Consider the following 20,828-nt stretch of genomic DNA (forward strand, 5'->3'; position numbering starts at 1 on the left):
GTAGGCAACCTCTACTTGCAGGTAAAATGCAAATAAACTGTACCAACCAATAGAAATGCAGACCACTGTAAAGGCGATTGCTCAAGCAGAGAGCAGGAATGGCACATGGGCCAATTACCTTTGAGGTGAGGGTTGTGAAGTTCCCTACTAATGTAAGATTTAAACGATTCCATACATCATTTCCCGCACATATAAACTACATCATTCTGTTGACCCTGAGAGTTTTTAACACGTTTTTTAGGTAAAAGCGAGCATAATGTACTGTTAGCCGTGTTATATAATGAGTTTTTGAAACTCAAACTAACATCCGGTCAGACAAAAAAACATCGACAGGATTGGGCCAGTCACAGAGCTGTCAATCTTCAAATATAACTGTGGTCAACACTGCAGCTAGAGCACATCGCGGATTACGGTGTGAACCCGCACATTTCCCCAACATGCACCCGGCTTTCTTCGCGATCTGGCTGGCCGCTCTACACCAATCAATGCCGGTAAATTGTTTCCCTGTGCACTTAGACCCATCGCAGCCGTGCAAAACAATTAAAGGAACGAGCAAGCGCTCAGCGTCTGTCGATTTAGGAGATTATTTATTGAAGGCGAATTTGAATGGACATGTAAATAAACCCATCTCCATAAACTCTCTGGGTAAGTTTAGTTTTCTGTAATAAACTATTTTCACACTATGCTTTATTTTAAAGTTATCTATTTGTGAAATGTAAGTTTTCATTCAAGTTTTTATTTTACACACAAACTAAAAGCGAGTGTTCCATTTACACTGCCATTTATAAATGAGGACATGTTCTTTTTCTGGAGTTGGACAGCTGTGTAGGCATTGCTTAGGACATCTGAGCTGAAGTTTTGTATTCAAGGATTTACAGAGCCTGTCCCATTTCAGATTTCTAAATATGTCCATCATTTTTCTTGAGAGTTTTTTGTACTTATCTAATTAATGTATTTTACAGGTGCTTCCGTTTCTCAGTAGTTTGTCATTCTGTTTGCAGCGTTTGTATCAGGAGTTATCAAAATTGCTGTTGACAATCCACAGCGTTATGCAGGCTTTTCTGTTCAAGCCCAGTGCTACTCAGCGGTTCATCAAGACCATGAATAGTAGAATCAGGTGTAATATGGAGTTTTCCCGCCTTTACTGCTATAACAGCCTCCATTCTTCTGGGAAGGCTTTCCACTAGATGTTGGAACATTGCTGCGAGGACTTACTTCCATTCAGCCGTAAGAGCATTAGTGAGTTTGGGGACTGATGTTCGGCTATTAAGCCTGGCTCGCAGTCGGTGTTCCAATTCATCCCAAAGATGTTCGATGGGGTTGAGATCAGGGCTCTGTCCAGGCCAGTCAAGTTCTTCCACACCGATCTCAACAAACCATTTCTGTATGGACCTCACTTTGTGTATGGGAGCATTGTCCAAACTGTTGCCACAAAGTTGGAAGCACAGAATCGTCTAGAATGTCATTGTATGCTGTAGCGTTAAGATGTCTCTACACTGGAACTAAGAGGCCTACCCCGAACAATGAAAAACAGCCCCAGACCATTATTCCTCCTCCACCAAACTTTACAGTTGGCACTATGCATTGGGGCAGGTAGTGTTCTCCTGGCATCCACCAAACCCAGATTCGTCCGTCGGACTGCCAGATGGTGAAGCGGGATTCATCACTCCAGAGAACGCGTTTCCACTGCTCCAGAGTCCAATGGCGGCGAGCTTTACACCACTCCAGCCAATGCTTGGCATTATGCATGGTGATCTTAGGCTTGTGTGCGGCTGCTCGGCCGTGGAAACCCATTTCATGAGGCTCCCAACAAACAGTTTTTGGGGGGGTATTTTATTAGGATCTCCATTAGCTGTTGCAAAAGCAGCAGCTACTCTTCCTGGGTTCCACACAAAACATGAAACATAATACAGAATGACATAATACAGAACATCAATAGACAAGAACGGCTCAAGGACAGAACTACATAAATATTTTTTAAAGCTACACGTAGCCTACATATCAATGCATACACACAAACTATCTAGGTCAAATATGGGGGAGAGGCGTTGTGCCGTGAGGTGTTGCTTTATCTGTTTTTTGAAACCAGGGTTGCTGTTTATTTGAGCAATATGAGATCAAATCAAATTTATTTATATAGCCCTTCTTACATCAGCTGATATCTCAAAGTGCTGTACAGAAACCCAGCCTAAAACCCCAAACAGCAAGCAATGCAGGTGTAGAAGCACAGTGGCTAGGAAAAACTCCCTAGAAAGGCCGAAACCTAGGAAGAAACCTAGAGAGGAACCAGGCTATGAGGGGTGGCCAGTCCTCTTCTGGCTGTGCCGGGTGATTATAACAGAACATGGCCAAGATGTTCAAATGTTCATAAATGCCCAGCATGGTCAAATAATAATAATCACAGTAGTTGTCGAGGGTGCAGCAAGTCAGCACCTCAGTAGTAAATGTCAGTTGGCTTTTCATAGCCGATCATTAAGAGTATTTCTACCGCTCCTGCTGTCTCTAGAGAGTTGAAAACAGCAGGTCTGGGACAGGTAGCACGTCCGGTGAACAGGTCAGGGATGGAAGGAAGTTCCATGCAATAAGGGCTCTATATAATACTGTACGCTTTCTTGAATTTGTTCTGGATTTGGGGACTGTGAAAAGACCCCTGGTGGCATGTCTGGTGGGATAAGTGTGTGTGTAAGTTGAATATGCAAACAATTTGGGATTTTCAACGCATTAATGTTTCTTATAAAAATAAGTGATGTGCTGATTTTGCTTCCAGAGTCAGTTTGGAACTCGGTAGTGAGTGATGCAACCTTCAGCATTCGGCAGTCCCATTCTTTGAGCTTATATGGCCTACTACTTCGCGGCTAACACGCTGCTGCTCCTAGACGTTTCCAATTCACATTAACAACACTTACAGTTGACTGGGGCAAATGTGAACTATTGTTGCATCACCATCTTTATCGCAAAAAAGAAATACAAGTACAAACCTAACTTTAAGCTACACATGATTTTAACAGAAGTAATGAACTGTATATTGATCAGCACAGCAAATGATAAAACAGGACCATGTTTGAAACACAAGTGGTTCTGAGCTTAATTCAATATTACACAGGTGAGCTAATAGTATCAGAAATCAGGAATGCACACAGGCTATATCTATCTGAGCTACTGTGTCTAACACACCGCCACCTGTTGTTATGTTGGGCACCTACTGACCAAAAAAGGATGTTATTATGATGAAAAATGTTAAACCTTTATTTTAGCAATACATGTCATTTAAGGAAATACAGGCATGTCCCACATTACTACAAGACAAAACCGCTTAATCAAGCCTGATGGTCTTGTACATATAAAAGCAAAGTTAGCTTTCATTTAGCTTGAAAAAGTAGCATAATGGGATAATGTCTTACTGTGGTGTGTGAATAATCCAATGCTTTATCTTGTATGCGGTACAAATCACATTATTGTGGAAGCACCTCCTCTAAGAGCCTGAATTAGGCTGTTTGAGAAGGTTTGAATCCTAAGCAACCTGCCTACACATAGTTTGAAGTACAACACCAACATAGCTGCTGTTGTAGGTCAAAGCTGTTTGCTGGAAAACCTTGGTAGAGCATGGGTGGAATAGGCGTTGTGGTGTTCATGTGAATTTCCTTTATTTTTTGGCTTCAGACCAATGCCTAGTCTCACTTAGTTTTTTGTTGTCAAAATCATCTATTAAAAACACATGCATTGATTGCCCCAAACATACTCACTTGAAATGTTACTACTTAATTAAAAATGTTCTCTCTAACCAAGTGGATTATTTATCTTTCGGCTCCCCTACTGGTTTATATATGTAAACAAGTTTATAGATCTAATTTCATTAGATTATTTATATATACAGTGCATTCGGAAAGTATTCAGATCCCTTGACTTTTCCCACATTTTGTTACGTTACAGCCTTATTCTAAAACTGATGAGGAAAAAAATGTATTTAATCAATCTACACACCAATAATGACGAAGTGAAAACAGGTTTTCAGAAATTTTTGCAAATGTATAAAAAAACAGAAATACCTTATTTACATAGGTATTCAGCTATGACACTCGAAATTGAGCTCAGGTGCATCCTGTTTCCATTGATCATCCTTGACATGTTTCTACAACTTGATTGGAGTCCACCTGTGGTAAATTAAATTGATTGGACATGATTTTGAAAGGCACACACCTGTCTATGTAGAGTCTCACAGTTGACAGTGCATGTCAGAGCAAAAACCAAGCCATGAGGTCGAAGGAATTGTCCGTAGAGCTCCGAGACAGGATTGTGTCGAAGCACAGGTCTGGGGAGGGTACCAAAAAAATTCTGCAGCATTGATGGTCCCCAAGAACAGTGGCCTCCATCATTCTTAAATGGAATAAGTTTGGAACCAACAAGACTCTTCCTAGAGCTGGTCGACCGGCTAAACTGAGCAATCGGGGGAGAAGGGCCTTGGTCAGGGAGGTGACCAAGAACCCGATGGTCACTCTGACAGAGCTCCAGAGTTCCTCTGTGGAGATGGGAGAACGTTCCAGAAGGACAGCCATCTCTGCAGCACTTTATGGTAGAGTGGCCAGATGGAAGCCACCCCTCAGTAAAAGGCACATGACAGCCTGCTTGGAGTTTGCCAAAAGGCCCCTAAAGGTCTCTCAGACTATGAGAAACAAGATTCTCTGGTCTGAAGAAACCAAGATTGAACTCTTTGGCCTGAATGCCAAGCGTCATGTCTGGAGGAAACCTGGCACTATCCCCACGGTGAAGCATGGTGGTGGCAGCATCATGCTGTGGGGATGTTTTTCAGGGACTGGGAGACTAGTCGGGATCGAGGGAAAGATGAACGGAACAAAGTACAGAGACGAAACCCTGCTCCAGAGCACTCAGGACCTCCGACTTGGGCGACGGTTCACCTTCCAACAGGACAATGAACCTAAGCACACAACCAAGACAATGCAGGAGTGGTTTCAGGACAAGTCGCTGAATGGCCCAGCCAGAAACCAATATTTTTTTATGTTTCTAAATAGGACATTCACCAGCACAAAATGCACACTCTTCCATGGGCACTGTGAGGCTGGATAGGCTGCGCTTCAGCTCTCAAAATCCATTCCAATATCAACTGCGCTATCGTTAACTAGCTTATGTGGGTCTTAACTTCCCATTAGCGCTGCATGAAATTGTCAGTTTTGCACTTGTTTTTAAGGACACACCTCGACTATTACCACCCCTCCCACTCAGCACAAGCGAGCTGTTGTTAGACAGGCAGGCGTTAAGGCTGGAAAATGCCACTGCGCCAGTTTTTTTACATGAAGAAATTGCAAAAACAAATGCATTTGACACTTAATTCCAGCTGTAAATAGAGCCCAAGTGTCCTGACCATGTCCAAATTAACTAATTCAACAAAGTGCCTTATTTTGTAGAATTGTTAAATCATTCGCCTAAAGGAATAAATTGTCTGTCTCCATACTTAGTGTGAATTTTATGTATTTTTTCCAGTAGTTGTCCTCCCAATAAGAACAGAAACAAGTGACGGTGTGCCAATATTGGACTTTAAAAGTAAACACTTCTTATGTGTGGACATCGAGGGAAAGTTGTTCAGTTCTGTAAGTATTGCATGGCAAGGTCATCCATGGATGGCCACCCTGGGAACAGTCAAATCTGCTCTCCCAAATCACTATTCACATTCATTGTACCATATGATTTTGTGGATTTAATATAACCTATTCATGTAAAATTCAAGTTGTGTTTCTGTTGTCACTCCCCACCAGATGATGGACAGCAGGAAAGAGTGCCTTTTCCAGCACCTGCAGATGGAGAACCATGTTGACCTGTTCTATTCATCTAGCAATGGACTGTTGCTCCACCTGGAAGGGGCTAAGATCCATGTTAAAAGGCATGACTTGTTAAAGAGACACCTGGTTTACAGAAAGAAGAGGAGCCAACAGGTCAACGCAGAGAACCCAGAAGCAGAGCCCATCATGTCTGATCAGGATATGCAACAGGACCAAGAACGAGCTGGTGCCGTTTCCAAGGAGACCATCACTTCTTGTGACGACCCTTTGCGGGTGTTGCATTCCAATAGCCCAGGCAGTCCTATCAAAACGGCTGTGGAAAAGACAGCGAAAGAGTGAAGTACTGACCAAGAACTTGACTAGGAAGGCCAGAGAAATGGGCTTTGAGTTTGACGCAACCTTTTGCGAGATAACATTAAGGGAGATATCTCCATGCACCAGTGCCTCAGTCCTTGTGTGTTTGTGATTTGGCATTGTCTGGATGGAGTGGTCACAAGACAATTTGAGTAAGAGCATGTTAGATTGAAACAAGGAGGTGAATTAGATCTGTGCCCATCACTAGAAAGAGTCTTACAGTATATGTTGAGGTAGTTCTTCCTAAAGTCAGGAATGAGTTGATGAGGATCGGTGGATGAGACCATGTGTATAGCACAGTGAGATACCAACATTTTGGTTAAGCAAGGGCATGATGAACTTTTAAATATTTACATTGCGAAAGGCAGGGCACGGTGGGAGTACGTTGAATGTTTCAAACAGTTGGGTTTTCTCTGAGTTAGGGATGAAAGTCCGATTTTAAATCATGATGATTCAGGCTGATCCTGAAAATGTGCAGGCTCATTTTAAACCAGGCACTTCTTGTTTTTATTACGGCCTATAAACAATTCAGGCAGGTCACCCATCATTTCCTTATCTACATTCCAAAGTATCTTATTTTAATTAATACAGAAATACATGTTTGAGTAGCAGTTCATGAGGAGCTGGCCAGTTTGGCAACATTCAAGGTAATTCTTCTCTTTAATGGTATGACAGGGTTGAAAGAGTGTCGATGTCCTTTCACCCCTTTTACAAAGTTAAATTTTAAACTGGTTTGGCATTGAGCCTGATGTTGCAATATTTTAGTTGCATTAGATTTTCCTATGTCAAAATGGACCAAAATTGCTGTTTTAATTATTGTAATTATTATTTTATGCAAGATTGCATTGTAACTTCTATTAATTGCAGGCCATTTTTCAATAGATATGTTATGAAATTACTATATTTCGTCAATATAAAGGTTGTGGATGTTAACTACGTTTAAATATGGTAAATATACTGTACATGTATCAAGGTTGTTTGACTGTCATTATACAGTACAGACATGTGGCTGAATGATGTTACTTCAACACCCACAACAAATTGTAGCTGGTGCTGGACACCATTAGGAAAAAGCAATGAGCCATAACAATATAATGTTTATTTATTCAAATGTATTCACATATTGTTATTTATAATGCTTGTTTTGTATGGATGCTTATTGTCTTATCATAAAATGTATATATTGAAACATTTCTAAAATATAACAGATTCTGACAATGTAATCATTACTGTACATATCATTTGAAATAATGTTCATTTTATTAGGTTAATACCCTTAAATGTTTGTTAAATATATCAATCGAGTTTATTGTCTTCAGCATTTTAGAATAAAAACATTATGTCCTTTTCACACTCTAGGTTCAGGAATACACCTTGTTCACACTGTTTTCAATTTTCAGCTCTTGGTAACACTTTACATTAGTAGCCTGCTTTTAGATAGGCAGCCCAATTCTGTTATGTTTTTCACTAATTGGCTCTGAAAAAGATCTGATGTGAAAAGATCTGATGTGATTAGTCAAAAGATCAATTAGTGGGGGAAAAAATATACTTTTTAAATGTAGCCTTTATTTAACTAGGCAAGTCAGTTAAGAACAAATTATTATTTACAATGATGGCCTACATAAAATATCAGAATTGGGCTGCCTGTGTGAATGCAGCTGTAGTAATGCTGTAATTCAAATCAAATTTGATTTGTCACATGCTTTGTAAACAAGTGTAGACGTCTTGCTCCCAGACAAACTAAACACCTTCTTTGCCTGCTTTGAGGATAATACAGTGTATACATCTGGCCCTTCTTTGGACACTGTGTTAACTAACCTCCAAACGAGCTTCAATGCCATACAACACTCCTTCTGTGGCCTCCAACTGCTCTTAAACGCTAGCAAAACCAAATGCATGCTTTTCAACCGTTCGCTGCCCGCACCCGCCCGCCCGACTAGCATCACTACTCTGGACGGTTCTGACCTAGAATACGTGGACAACTACAAATACCTAGGTGTCTGGCTAGACTGTAAACTCTCCTTCCAGACTCATATCAAACATCTCCAATCCAAAATCAAATCTAGAATCGGCTTTCTATTTCGCAACAAAGCCTCCTTCACTCACGTCGCCAAACTTGCCGTAGTAAAACTGACTATCCTACCGATCCACGACTTCGCCGATGTCATCTACAAAATAGCTTCCAATACTCTACTCAGCAAATTGGATGCAGTCTATCACAGTGCCATCCGTTTTGTTACCAAAGCGCCTTATACCACCCACCACTGCAACCTGTATGCTCTAGTCGGCTGGCTCTCGCTACATATTCGTCGCCAGACCCACTGGCTCCAGGTCATCTACAAGTCTATGCTAGGCAAAGCTCCGCCTTATCTCAGCTCACTGGTCACGATAACAACACCCACCCGTAGCACGCGCTCCAGCAGGTATATCTCACTGGTCATCCCCAAAGCCAACACCCCCTTTGGCTGCCTTTCCTTCCAGTTCTCTGCTGCCAGTGACTGGAACGAATTGCAAAAATCGCTGAAGCTGGAGACTTACATTTCCCTCACTAACTTTAAACATCAGCTATCTGAGCAGCTAACCGATCGCTGCAGCTGTACATAGTCCATCTGTAAATAGCCCACCCAATCTACCTACCTCATCCCCATATTGTTTTCATTTACTTTGCTGCTCTTTTGCACACCAGTATCACTACTTACACACCATAATCTGCTCATCATCATCTGCTCACCTAGCACTCCAGTGTTAATCTGCTAAATTGTAATTACTTTGCTCCTATGGCCTATTTATTGCCATTCCTCATACCATTTGCACACACTGTATATAGACTTTCTTTTTTTCTATTGTGTTATTGACTGTACACTTGTTGGCGTAGTGTCCCCATGAGTGACAGAGCACTAAGCCAATCACGGCGCAACTAGAGAACATTACAAACTCCTACGCTCCGTATTTTCCGCTGACTGCCCCACCACCACAGAAAGCACTGAGTTAGGCTGAAACACCTGCATTTTGGAGCTGCCTTACTCAAGAAAGCAAAAAAGAGACCATGTTTGTATGTGGCTTTATTAACTCAATTATGAGTTTTGTTTACATTGTTTGCAAACTGATGTGACACGTATTAATGCCAAAATAACATGCACAATTATTATTTTTATATTATATATAATATTATATATCTATATATTTTTTTTGCCCTGAATGACACGTCGCAACTGATTATAGGTGTAATTAATGTTACCCATGATTCATTCATTGACATTGGAACAATAGGAGGTAAATTGATTCTGATAAACTAGTGGTAGTGGTCAATAAACTTGGATTCCAAGAGGTAAATCTGTGGTCAATCACGCATAACCTTTCAAAAGCATGAAGTTCTATTTTTCAGTCTGATGACAAAAACATATAGAACGTGATGTCAGTAGTTTCAAAAAGGAGATGTGCTGTACAGTCTGATGAGATATATAAATAAACAAATTAACCCAGCCAAAAGTTGATGTAATACAAATAGGCATTGTGCCTGGATAAACAAGTCTGGAACTTCCGTTCTTTCCTAAAGTGTGTTCTTTACTCATCAGCGATTTATTTGAACGTTTGTGCAATAAGCCACATTTCTACATTTCATTCGCCAAATAAACAACCAGTAAAACAGCTGTAGAAAATTACACCATTAATTGTCACAATCGGAAATTGATGGAGATAACCTCAAAGGTAAGAAAAAGGTCAACTCAAACACTTATCAAGTATGAGCATATTGTTGCCTATTTAAGTGTCTCTTGTCTACAATAGTGGTAATTCACAACAATAAAAAAAAAACTAAAAAATGTCCAGTCAACAACAGTAGTTTCACTTAGTGTCCCTCCACAGTTTTAACCATCACACAGGAGGATATATACTGAACAAAAAATATAAACGCAACATGCAACAATTTTTAAGATTTTACTGAGTTACAGTTCATATGAGGAAATGTGTCAATTTAAATAAATGCATTAGGCCCTAATTTATGGATTTCACATGACTGGGAATACAGATATGCATCTGTTGGTCACAGATACCTTAAAAAAATGGGCCTCACAATCGGCCTCAGGATCTCGTCACAGTATTCCTGTGCATTCAAATTGCCATCGATAAAATGCAATTCTGTTTGTTGCCCATAGCTTATGCCTGCCCATACCATACCTTAAGGGACATCTGGTACGGGAGCCGTATGATCGGTGAGGATTCTCCCATTGGAAATGTACGGTCCCTTACCTGACGTCCGACTTCGTCCGGGAAAATCGCGGACGGCGTCGGGCCGAGGGCGCGGGGGAGCTCTTTCGGGAAGTCATCTCGGAAATCGTTTCGGACGTTCGGTCGCCGTTTTATAAAAATAACAAATTTTTGACTTGCACTCCGCATTCTCGAAAATTCCCACAAGGCGGAAAATAAATCATATTGCAGGCGCACGAACACGGGGCAAACGAGCGCGGCCTTTTCTCCTAAACGGAAAATATTTCGAAGACGAAACTCGGCGAGCGTAGGTTTGGAGTAAAGGGAAGTTGGCCCCGAACAAGATGGCGTCGAGGCTCCGGCGCTTTTTGAGTTATGGCCATTTTGCTGGGATCAAAGGTCAAAAACGAAAAGTAGGGTGCAATTTGACCGCTTCACGTCAAAGTACATAAGCATACGGTGTCAGGAAAAAAAAAAACTGCCGTTTATCTATCGTAATTTAAGAGAAATAGTACATTGTCCATTTGGTGATGTTCACGAAGAGGAATTTTTTTTTCCAAAAAATCACAGATCCAGTTGCAGTTTGTTCACACGAACATTTTTAAAGTGGGTCTCGAAGCTCTGCGAGAATTCTGTGATTTTATGTGATTTTATGAAGTAACACACACTCATTTAACCCTCTGTTAATAAGTCAGTTCTTAACATAAAGACTTAAAGCTCAATATTATATAAGAGCCTACCCCAAGGAGGGTATGTGTTCACGTTCAGCTTCCTATGTCAACTGGAAGTACCTTAAAATGGTGCATAGGGTCAGGTTTGAAGGGTAATAAAGGTCAGATCTTTTCAAAACTTCACTTGTGTGATTAGACAACCCTCATGAACTGTAATCAGTCATTTTTCCCAACAGACAGCTCTCTCACACAAACACACACACACAAAAAGGAAGGATGGAGTGAAAAAGTACGGTGCTTAAAGACACACAAAGCCTGCAACGGTATTACTATTATCTCCAGGCCGTGCCGAGTTCAACGAGATGCCCCGCTTGACCGTAGCTCGTTCGGTCTGAGCGCAGCGACCGTTACAAGAAGACGGACCCAAATGACCTATTGACCTCATGTCAATTTTATTTGCTTTTGGGAGACAGAGAGAGAACCGTTAAGGTTAGAAGCACAATTTCACCTCAGGAATGTTCTTAAGGTCCTCCCGATCTGTGCAAGCCTAACCTTGACCTTGTGGCATTAACCCTTACCAGTTAAAAGCTGGTGTTTACATCAAACAATTTACAATGACATGTCGCCCCATAGGAATACATTGACTGCACCTCTCAATTCAACCTGAAGCCTATGTGGGTTATGAATGTCTTATGAACCTGTCTTTGATGTCAGTCCATCAGGCCACCATGAGGTCTACCTGTGTCGATTCTAAGCTTCCTGGAGCAACCGGAAGTGGTTAAATCACCCTAAAAGTGTTTGCCATAGCCAACCTGCAGTTTGAGAGAAATAGTGTCTCAGCCCTATGTAAATCAGTCAATTTTTAACGTACAGACTTAAAACTCAGGATTCTGTAAAAGCCTACTCCAGTGATGATATGTGTTTATTTATAGCTTCCTGTGACAACCGGAAGTGCCATAACTGGTGTCTAATGGGCTGTTTCGAAGGGTTAAAAATGTCAAATCTTTCCAAAACTTCATATATGTGAATAGACAACCCTCATGAACTGTAAATCAGTCCTTCATCCCATCAGATGTCAAAAAAAACAAAAACACACTGACACAGAAATGATGGAGGGACACACTGAGGGGCTAAGAGGCAGACAGTGCCTGCAGTAGTTACTTTTGTTCCAACTTTTAAAGAACCGTCAGACCTAGAGTTCTGAAAATTTACAAACCTGTTCTAGACCTCAAGTCGATTGTGCACAGTGAATTATGTGGCTCTAGAAGGTTCTCGGATCGATAAAAAGCCTCGTGTATTTGCCATGTTTTCAAGTCATTTTGACCTCAACGAAACGGACGACCTTTAGAAACGTCCCAGAGTTTCAAGACTAGGTGCATTGAAACCGGCTCGGCCCATAGAGACAGAACCCAACAAGCCTGTTTGATTGCTCATTCAAGGACCCCGTAGCAAGGCAATGAAAAAAGTGGAATTTCAGCACCAATTAGGGTTTTGCTCGGGCACCGAATGACCTATCGAGCCGAAACTTGGGATTCGAGGTCGCCTCACATAGGGCTAAACATAATGTGAGCACTGGACCCGCAGCTAGAACATAACTACGTATTATTTGTTTTATTATGGTTTAAATAGAAGGCGCTGTGAATTTTGGGCCTGCTCTGAAATATGTTATAGTTGGCATCTAAAGGAGTTGGAATAAGTGAGTTTGGAGTCAGATGGTATCAGTTTGGTGTCTGAAAATATCTATTTGACTGATGGACACTGACTTGCTCGTTGACTTTTGTACATTTGCAATATGTTTCAACGGGGAGGTACCATGAGGATAAAGCGACACGATGAAATTTCACGAAACGAGCGATGGAGAGGAACCACTATCACTGCCCGGCCATCCTGAGGTCATCAGACCGTTGACTTTTGCATTTCTAAAGTATTTAAAGAATGCCCGTTAGATTTGCAATATGATGTGATGTTGAATCATATTGCAAATGTAACGGGCATTCTTTAAATACTTTACAAATGCAAAAGTCAACGGTCTGATGACCTCAGGATGGCCGGGCAGTGATAGTGGTTCCTCTCCATCGCTCGTTTCGTGAAATTTCATCGTGTCGCTTTATCCTCATGGTACCTCCCCGTTGAAACATATTGCAAATGGACAAAAGTCAACTAGCAAGTCAACTAGCAATTGTCAACCAAAGTCAACTAGCAAGTGTCCATAAGTCAATGACATCTTTTCAGACACCAAACTGATACCATCTGACTCCAAACTCACTTTTTCCAACTCCTTTAGAAGCCAACTATCAAATATTTCAGAGCAGGCCCAAAATTCACAGCGCCTTCCATGAATGCAGCAAAATAGCATTCTGAAATCACCACTAAAATGACATCACCATAATCTCCAGGCCGTGCCGAGTTCAACGAGATGCCCCGCTTGGCCGTAGCTCGCTCGGTCTGAGCGCAGCGACCGTTACAAGAAGACAGAGCAAAATGACCTTTTGACCTCCATGTCAATTTTATTTGCTTTTGGGAGACAGCGAGAGAACCGTTAGGGTTAGAAACACAATTTCACCTCAGGAATGTTCTTAAGGTCCTCCCGATCTGTGCAAGCCTAACATTGACCCTGTGGCATTAACCCTTAACAGTTAAATGAAGGTGTTTAGATCAAACAGTTTACAATGACATTTCGCCCCATAGGAATACATTGACTGCACCTCCAAATTCAACCTGAAGCCTATGTGGGTTATGAATGTCTTATGAACCTGTCTTTGATAACAATCCATCAGGCCATTATGAGGTCTACCTGTGTTGATTTTAAGCTACCTGGACCAACCGGAAGTAGTTAAAACCACCCTAAAAGGTGTCCTGATATACATGACTTGCAATTTTGAAAATCACTGCATTCAACCCTATGTAGATCAGTCAATTCTAAACGTATAGACTTAAAATTCAGGATTCTGTAACAGCATACCCCTATCAAGATATGTGTTTACCTATAGCTTCCTGTGCCAACCGGAAGTGCCTTAAAATGGTGTCATGGGTGCTGTTTCGAAGGGATAAAAGGTCAGAACTTTTCAAAACTTCATTTGTGTGATTAGGTAACCCTCATGAACTGTAAATCAGTCATTTCTCTAAACAGATGTCAAAGAAAAGCTCTCACACACACACACAGCAGGGATGGAGTGAAAAAGTACGGTGCTTAAAGCCACACAAAGCCGACAATGGCATGACCATTATCTCTAGGCCGTGCCGAGTTCAACGAGATGCCCCGCTTGACCGTAGCTCATTCGGTCTGGCCACAGCGACAGTGACAAGATGACAGAGCAAAATGACCTTTTGACCTCAATGTCAATTTCATTTGCTTTTGGGAGACAGAGAGAGAACCGTTAAGGTTAGAAACACAATTTGACTTCAGGAATGTTCTTAAGGACCTCCCGATCTGTGCAAGCCTAACCTTGACCTTGTGGCATTAACCCTTAACAGTGAAAACAGGTTTTTACATCTCACAGTTTACATTGACATCTCTCTCCATAGGAATACATTGACTGCACCTCCAAATTCAACCTGAAGCCTATGTGGGTTATGAAGGTCTTAGGAACCTGTCTTTGATGTCAGTCCATCAGGCCATCATAAGGTCTACCTGTGTCGATTCTAAGCTTCCTGGAACAACCGGAAGTGGTTAAAATCACCCTAAAAGTGTTTGCAATACCCAACCTGCAGTTTGAGAGAAATAGTGCATTCAGCCCTATGTAAATCACTGAGTTCTTAATGTATAGACTTAAAACTCAGGATTCTGTAAAAGCCTACTCCAATGAGGATATGTGTTTACTGTCAGCTTCCTGTGCAAACCGGAAGTGCCATAATTGGTGTCAAAAGAGCTGTTTCGAAGGGTTAAAAAAGTTAAATCTTTCCAAAACTTCATATTTGTGATTAGGCAACCCTCCTGAACTGTAAATCAGTCATTAGTCCCATCAGATTTCAAAGAAAAATTTACACACCCTAACAGAAATGATGGAGGGACACACTGAGGGGCTAAGAGGCAGACAGTGCCTGCAGTAGTTACTTTTGTTCCAACTTTTAAAGAACCGTCAGACCTAGAGTTCTGAAAATTTACAAACCTGTTCTAGACCTCAAGTCGATTGTGCACAGTGAATTATGTGGCTCTAGAAGGTTCTCGGATCGATAAAAAGCCTCGTGTATTTGCCATGTTTTCAAGTCATTTTGACCTCAACGAAACGGACGACCTTTAGAAACGTCCCAGAGTTTCAAGACTAGGTGCATTGAAACCGGCTCGGCCCATAGAGACAGAACCCAACAAGCCTGTTTGATTGCTCATTCAAGGACCCCGTAGCAAGGCAATGAAAAAAGTGGAATTTCAGCACCAATTAGGGTTTTGCTCGGGCACCGAATGACCTATCGAGCCGAAACTTGGGATTCGAGGTCGCCTCACATAGGGCTAAACATAATGTGAGCACTGGACCCGCAGCTAGAACATAACTACGTATTATTTGTTTTATTATGGTTTAAATAGAAGGCGCTGTGAATTTTGGGCCTGCTCTGAAATATGTTATAGTTGGCATCTAAAGGAGTTGGAATAAGTGAGTTTGGAGTCAGATGGTATCAGTTTGGTGTCTGAAAATATCTATTTGACTGATGGACACTGACTTGCTCGTTGACTTTTGTACATTTGCAATATGTTTCAACGGGGAGGTACCATGAGGATAAAGCGACACGATGAAATTTCACGAAACGAGCGATGGAGAGGAACCACTATCACTGCCCGGCCATCCTGAGGTCATCAGACCGTTGACTTTTGCATTTCTAAAGTATTTAAAGAATGCCCGTTAGATTTGCAATATGATGTGATGTTGAATCATATTGCAAATGTAACGGGCATTCTTTAAATACTTTACAAATGCAAAAGTCAACGGTCTGATGACCTCAGGATGGCCGGGCAGTGATAGTGGTTCCTCTCCATCGCTCGTTTCGTGAAATTTCATCGTGTCGCTTTATCCTCATGGTACCTCCCCGTTGAAACATATTGCAAATGGACAAAAGTCAACTAGCAAGTCAACTAGCAATTGTCAACCAAAGTCAACTAGCAAGTGTCCATAAGTCAATGACATCTTTTCAGACACCAAACTGATACCATCTGACTCCAAACTCACTTTTTCCAACTCCTTTAGAAGCCAACTATCAAATATTTCAGAGCAGGCCCAAAATTCACAGCGCCTTCCATGAATGCAGCAAAATAGCATTCTGAAATCACCACTAAAATGACATCACCATAATCTCCAGGCCGTGCCGAGTTCAACGAGATGCCCCGCTTGGCCGTAGCTCGCTCGGTCTGAGCGCAGCGACCGTTACAAGAAGACAGAGCAAAATGACCTTTTGACCTCCATGTCAATTTTATTTGCTTTTGGGAGACAGCGAGAGAACCGTTAGGGTTAGAAACACAATTTCACCTCAGGAATGTTCTTAAGGTCCTCCCGATCTGTGCAAGCCTAACATTGACCCTGTGGCATTAACCCTTAACAGTTAAATGAAGGTGTTTAGATCAAACAGTTTACAATGACATTTCGCCCCATAGGAATACATTGACTGCACCTCCAAATTCAACCTGAAGCCTATGTGGGTTATGAATGTCTTATGAACCTGTCTTTGATAACAATCCATCAGGCCATTATGAGGTCTACCTGTGTTGATTTTAAGCTACCTGGACCAACCGGAAGTAGTTAAAACCACCCTAAAAGGTGTCCTGATATACATGACTTGCAATTTTGAAAATCACTGCATTCAACCCTATGTAGATCAGTCAATTCTAAACGTATAGACTTAAAATTCAGGATTCTGTAACAGCATACCCCTATCAAGATATGTGTTTACCTATAGCTTCCTGTGCCAACCGGAAGTGCCTTAAAATGGTGTCATGGGTGCTGTTTCGAAGGGATAAAAGGTCAGAACTTTTCAAAACTTCATTTGTGTGATTAGGTAACCCTCATGAACTGTAAATCAGTCATTTCTCTAAACAGATGTCAAAGAAAAGCTCTCACACACACACACAGCAGGGATGGAGTGAAAAAGTACGGTGCTTAAAGCCACACAAAGCCGACAATGGCATGACCATTATCTCTAGGCCGTGCCGAGTTCAACGAGATGCCCCGCTTGACCGTAGCTCATTCGGTCTGGCCACAGCGACAGTGACAAGATGACAGAGCAAAATGACCTTTTGACCTCAATGTCAATTTCATTTGCTTTTGGGAGACAGAGAGAGAACCGTTAAGGTTAGAAACACAATTTGACTTCAGGAATGTTCTTAAGGACCTCCCGATCTGTGCAAGCCTAACCTTGACCTTGTGGCATTAACCCTTAACAGTGAAAACAGGTTTTTACATCTCACAGTTTACATTGACATCTCTCTCCATAGGAATACATTGACTGCACCTCCAAATTCAACCTGAAGCCTATGTGGGTTATGAAGGTCTTAGGAACCTGTCTTTGATGTCAGTCCATCAGGCCATCATAAGGTCTACCTGTGTCGATTCTAAGCTTCCTGGAACAACCGGAAGTGGTTAAAATCACCCTAAAAGTGTTTGCAATACCCAACCTGCAGTTTGAGAGAAATAGTGCATTCAGCCCTATGTAAATCACTGAGTTCTTAATGTATAGACTTAAAACTCAGGATTCTGTAAAAGCCTACTCCAATGAGGATATGTGTTTACTGTCAGCTTCCTGTGCAAACCGGAAGTGCCATAATTGGTGTCAAAAGAGCTGTTTCGAAGGGTTAAAAAAGTTAAATCTTTCCAAAACTTCATATTTGTGATTAGGCAACCCTCCTGAACTGTAAATCAGTCATTAGTCCCATCAGATTTCAAAGAAAAATTTACACACCCTAACAGAAATGATGGAGGGACACACTGAGGGGCTAAGAGGCAGACAGTGCCTGTGGTAGTTACTTTTGTTCCAACTTTTAAAGAACCGTTAGACCTAGAGTTCTGAAAATTTACAAACCTGTTCTAGACCTCAGGTCGATTGTGCACAGTGAATTATGTGGCTCTAGAAGGTTCTCGGATCGATAAAAAGCCTTGTGTATTTGCCATGTTTTCAATTCATTTTGACCTCAACGAAACTGGCGACGTTTAGAAAAGTCCCAGAGTCTCAAGACTAGGTGCATTGAAACCGGCTCGGCCCATAGAGACAAACCCCAACAAGCCTGTTCGATTTTGTATTTCTAAAGTATTTAAAGTATTTAAAGAATGCACGTTAAATTTGCAATATGATTCAACACATCATATTGCAAAAGTAACAGTGTGTGTTATGTTTGCAATATGATTCAACACATCATATTGCAAACGTAACAGTGTGTGTTACTTTTGCAATATGATGTGTTGAATCATATTGCAAACATAACAGTGTCTGTTACTTTTGCAATATGATGTGTTGAATCATATTGCAAATTTAACGTGCATTCTTAAAAATAAACCCTATGTGGGTTATGAATGTCTTATGAACCTGTCTTTGATAACAATCCATCAAGCCACTATGAGGTCTACCTGTGTTGATTCTAAGCTTCCTGGAGCAACCGGCAGTGGTTAAATCACCCTAAAAGTGTTTTGCCATACCCAACCAGCAGTTTGTGATATATAGTGCATGCAACCCTGTGTAAATCAATCAGTTCTTAACGTATAGACTTAAAACTCAGGATTCTCTAAGAGCATACCCCGATCAGGATATGTCTTTACTTATAGCTTCCTGTGACAACCAGAAGGGCCTTAAGATGGTGTCATAGATGCTGTTTTGAAGGGTTAAAAGGTCAGAACTTTTCAAAACTTCATATATGTGATTAGACAACCCTCATGAACTGTAATCAGTCATTTCTCCCAACAGATGTCAAAGAAAAGCTCTCTCACACAAACACACACACACAAAAAGCAAGGATGGAGTGAAAAAGTACGGTGCTTAAAGACACACAAAGCCTGCGATGGTATTACTATTATCTCCAGGCCGTGCCGAGTTCAACGAGATGCCCCGCTTGACCGTAGCTCGCTCGGTCTGAGCGCAGCGACCGTTACAAGAAAACGGACACAAATGACCTATTGACCTCCATGTCAATTTGATTTGCTTTTGGGAGACAGAGAGAGAACCGTTCAGGTTAGAAGCACAATTTTACCTCAGGAACACTCCTAAGGTCCTCCCGATCTGTGCAAGCCTAACCTTGACTCTGTGGCATTAACCCTTCACAGTTAAAAGAAGGTGTTTACATCAAACAGTATACAATGAAATGTAGCCCCATAGGAATACATTGAGTGCACCTCTAAATTCAACCTGAAGCCTATGTGGGTTATGAATGTCTTATGAACCTGTCTTTGATAACAATCCATCAGGCCACTATGAGGTCTACCTGTGTTGATTCTAAGCTTCCTGGAGCAACCGGAAGTGGTTAAATAACCCTAAAAGTGTTTTGCCATAGCCAACCAGCAGTTTGTGATTTATAGTGCATTCAACCCTGTGTAAATCAGTCAGTTCTTAACGTATAGACTTAAAACTCAGGATTCTCTAAGAGCATACCCCGATGAGGATATGTCTTTACCTATAGCTTCCTGTGCCAACCGGAAGTGCCTTAAAATGGGGTCATAGGTGCTGTTTAAAAGGGTTAAAAAAGTCAGATCTTTCCAAAACTTTAAGTGTGTGATTAGGCAACCTTCATGAACTGTAAATCAGTCATTTCTCGAAACAGATGTCAAAGAAAAGCTCACACACACACAAACAAGTCCAAACTGTTTGTGCACCTGGCATTATTTTTAGGTTACCAGATGCCCTGGTTGAAACTGCGTTTAGGGGGCATCCAGACTTCCAACCCGCTCTGGGAGCACTGTTCGACGGACAAAAATCAGTGGGTGTTGGCCTGAGTGATTTATGGAGGTTTTCCAAAAAAGTCAGAAAATATTCTGTTTTTTTTCTGAAAAATATTTTTTGTTTTTTATTCTCGAGTCAATGGCCTGAGTGATTTATGGAGTTTTTCGTAAAAACTCGAAAAATATTCTAAGTCCAAACTTTTCGTGCACCTGGTATTTTTTTTAGGTTACCAGATGCCCTGGATGAAATTGCGTTTAGGGGGCATCCGGACTTCCATACCCGCTCTGGGAGCACTATTCGACGGACAAAAATCAATGGGTGTTGGCCTGAGTGATTTATGGAGGTTTTCCAAAAACTCGAAAAATATTCTAAGTCCAAACTTTTAGGTTACCAGGTGCCCTGTTTCAAGACGGTTGAAATTGCGTTTAGGGGGCATCCAGACCTCCATACCCGCTCTGGGAGCACTATTCTACGGACAAAAATCAATGGGGGTTGGCCTGAGTGATTTATGGAGGTTTTCCAAAAAAGTCAAAAAATATTCTGTTTTTTTTCTGAAAAATATTTTTTGTTTTTTATTCTCGAGTCAATGGCCTGAGTGATTTATGGAGTTTTTCCAAAAACTCGAAAAATATTCTAAGTCCAAACTTTTAGGTTACCAGGTGCCCTGTTTCAAGACGGTTGAAATTGCGTTTAGGGGGCATCCAGACCTCCATACCCGCTCTGGGAGCACTATTCTACGGACAAAAATCAATGGGGGTTGGCCTGAGTGATTTATGGAGGTTTTCCAAAAAAGTCAAAAAATATTCTATGTTTTATCTTCTGAAAAATATTTTATGTTTTTTCTTCTCGAGTCAATGGGGTCTGGCCTGAGTGATTTAAGGAGGTTTCCAAAAAAAGTAAAAAAAAAAATATTTTTCATGTTTTCATGTCATTTTTCAAAACGGTTTTAAATGCTTTT

At 41.3% G+C, this 20,828-nt stretch overlaps 1 long non-coding RNA gene across 1 annotated transcript; it reads left to right on the top strand.

Annotated features, from left to right (window-relative positions):
- Positions 1 to 331: 331 nt before the first annotated feature.
- LOC139540246 (uncharacterized) lies at positions 332 to 7,499 on the top strand. The gene is made up of 3 exons (XR_011668136.1): positions 332 to 645; positions 5,497 to 5,603; positions 5,769 to 7,499. It is a non-coding gene; the product is annotated as an uncharacterized lncRNA (long non-coding RNA).
- The last annotated feature ends 13,329 nt before the right edge of the window (positions 7,500 to 20,828 follow it).

Source organism: Salvelinus alpinus, chromosome 15 (assembly GCF_045679555.1).
Source record: "Salvelinus alpinus chromosome 15, SLU_Salpinus.1, whole genome shotgun sequence".
Classification (NCBI taxonomy): Eukaryota; Metazoa; Chordata; class Actinopteri; order Salmoniformes; family Salmonidae; genus Salvelinus; species Salvelinus alpinus.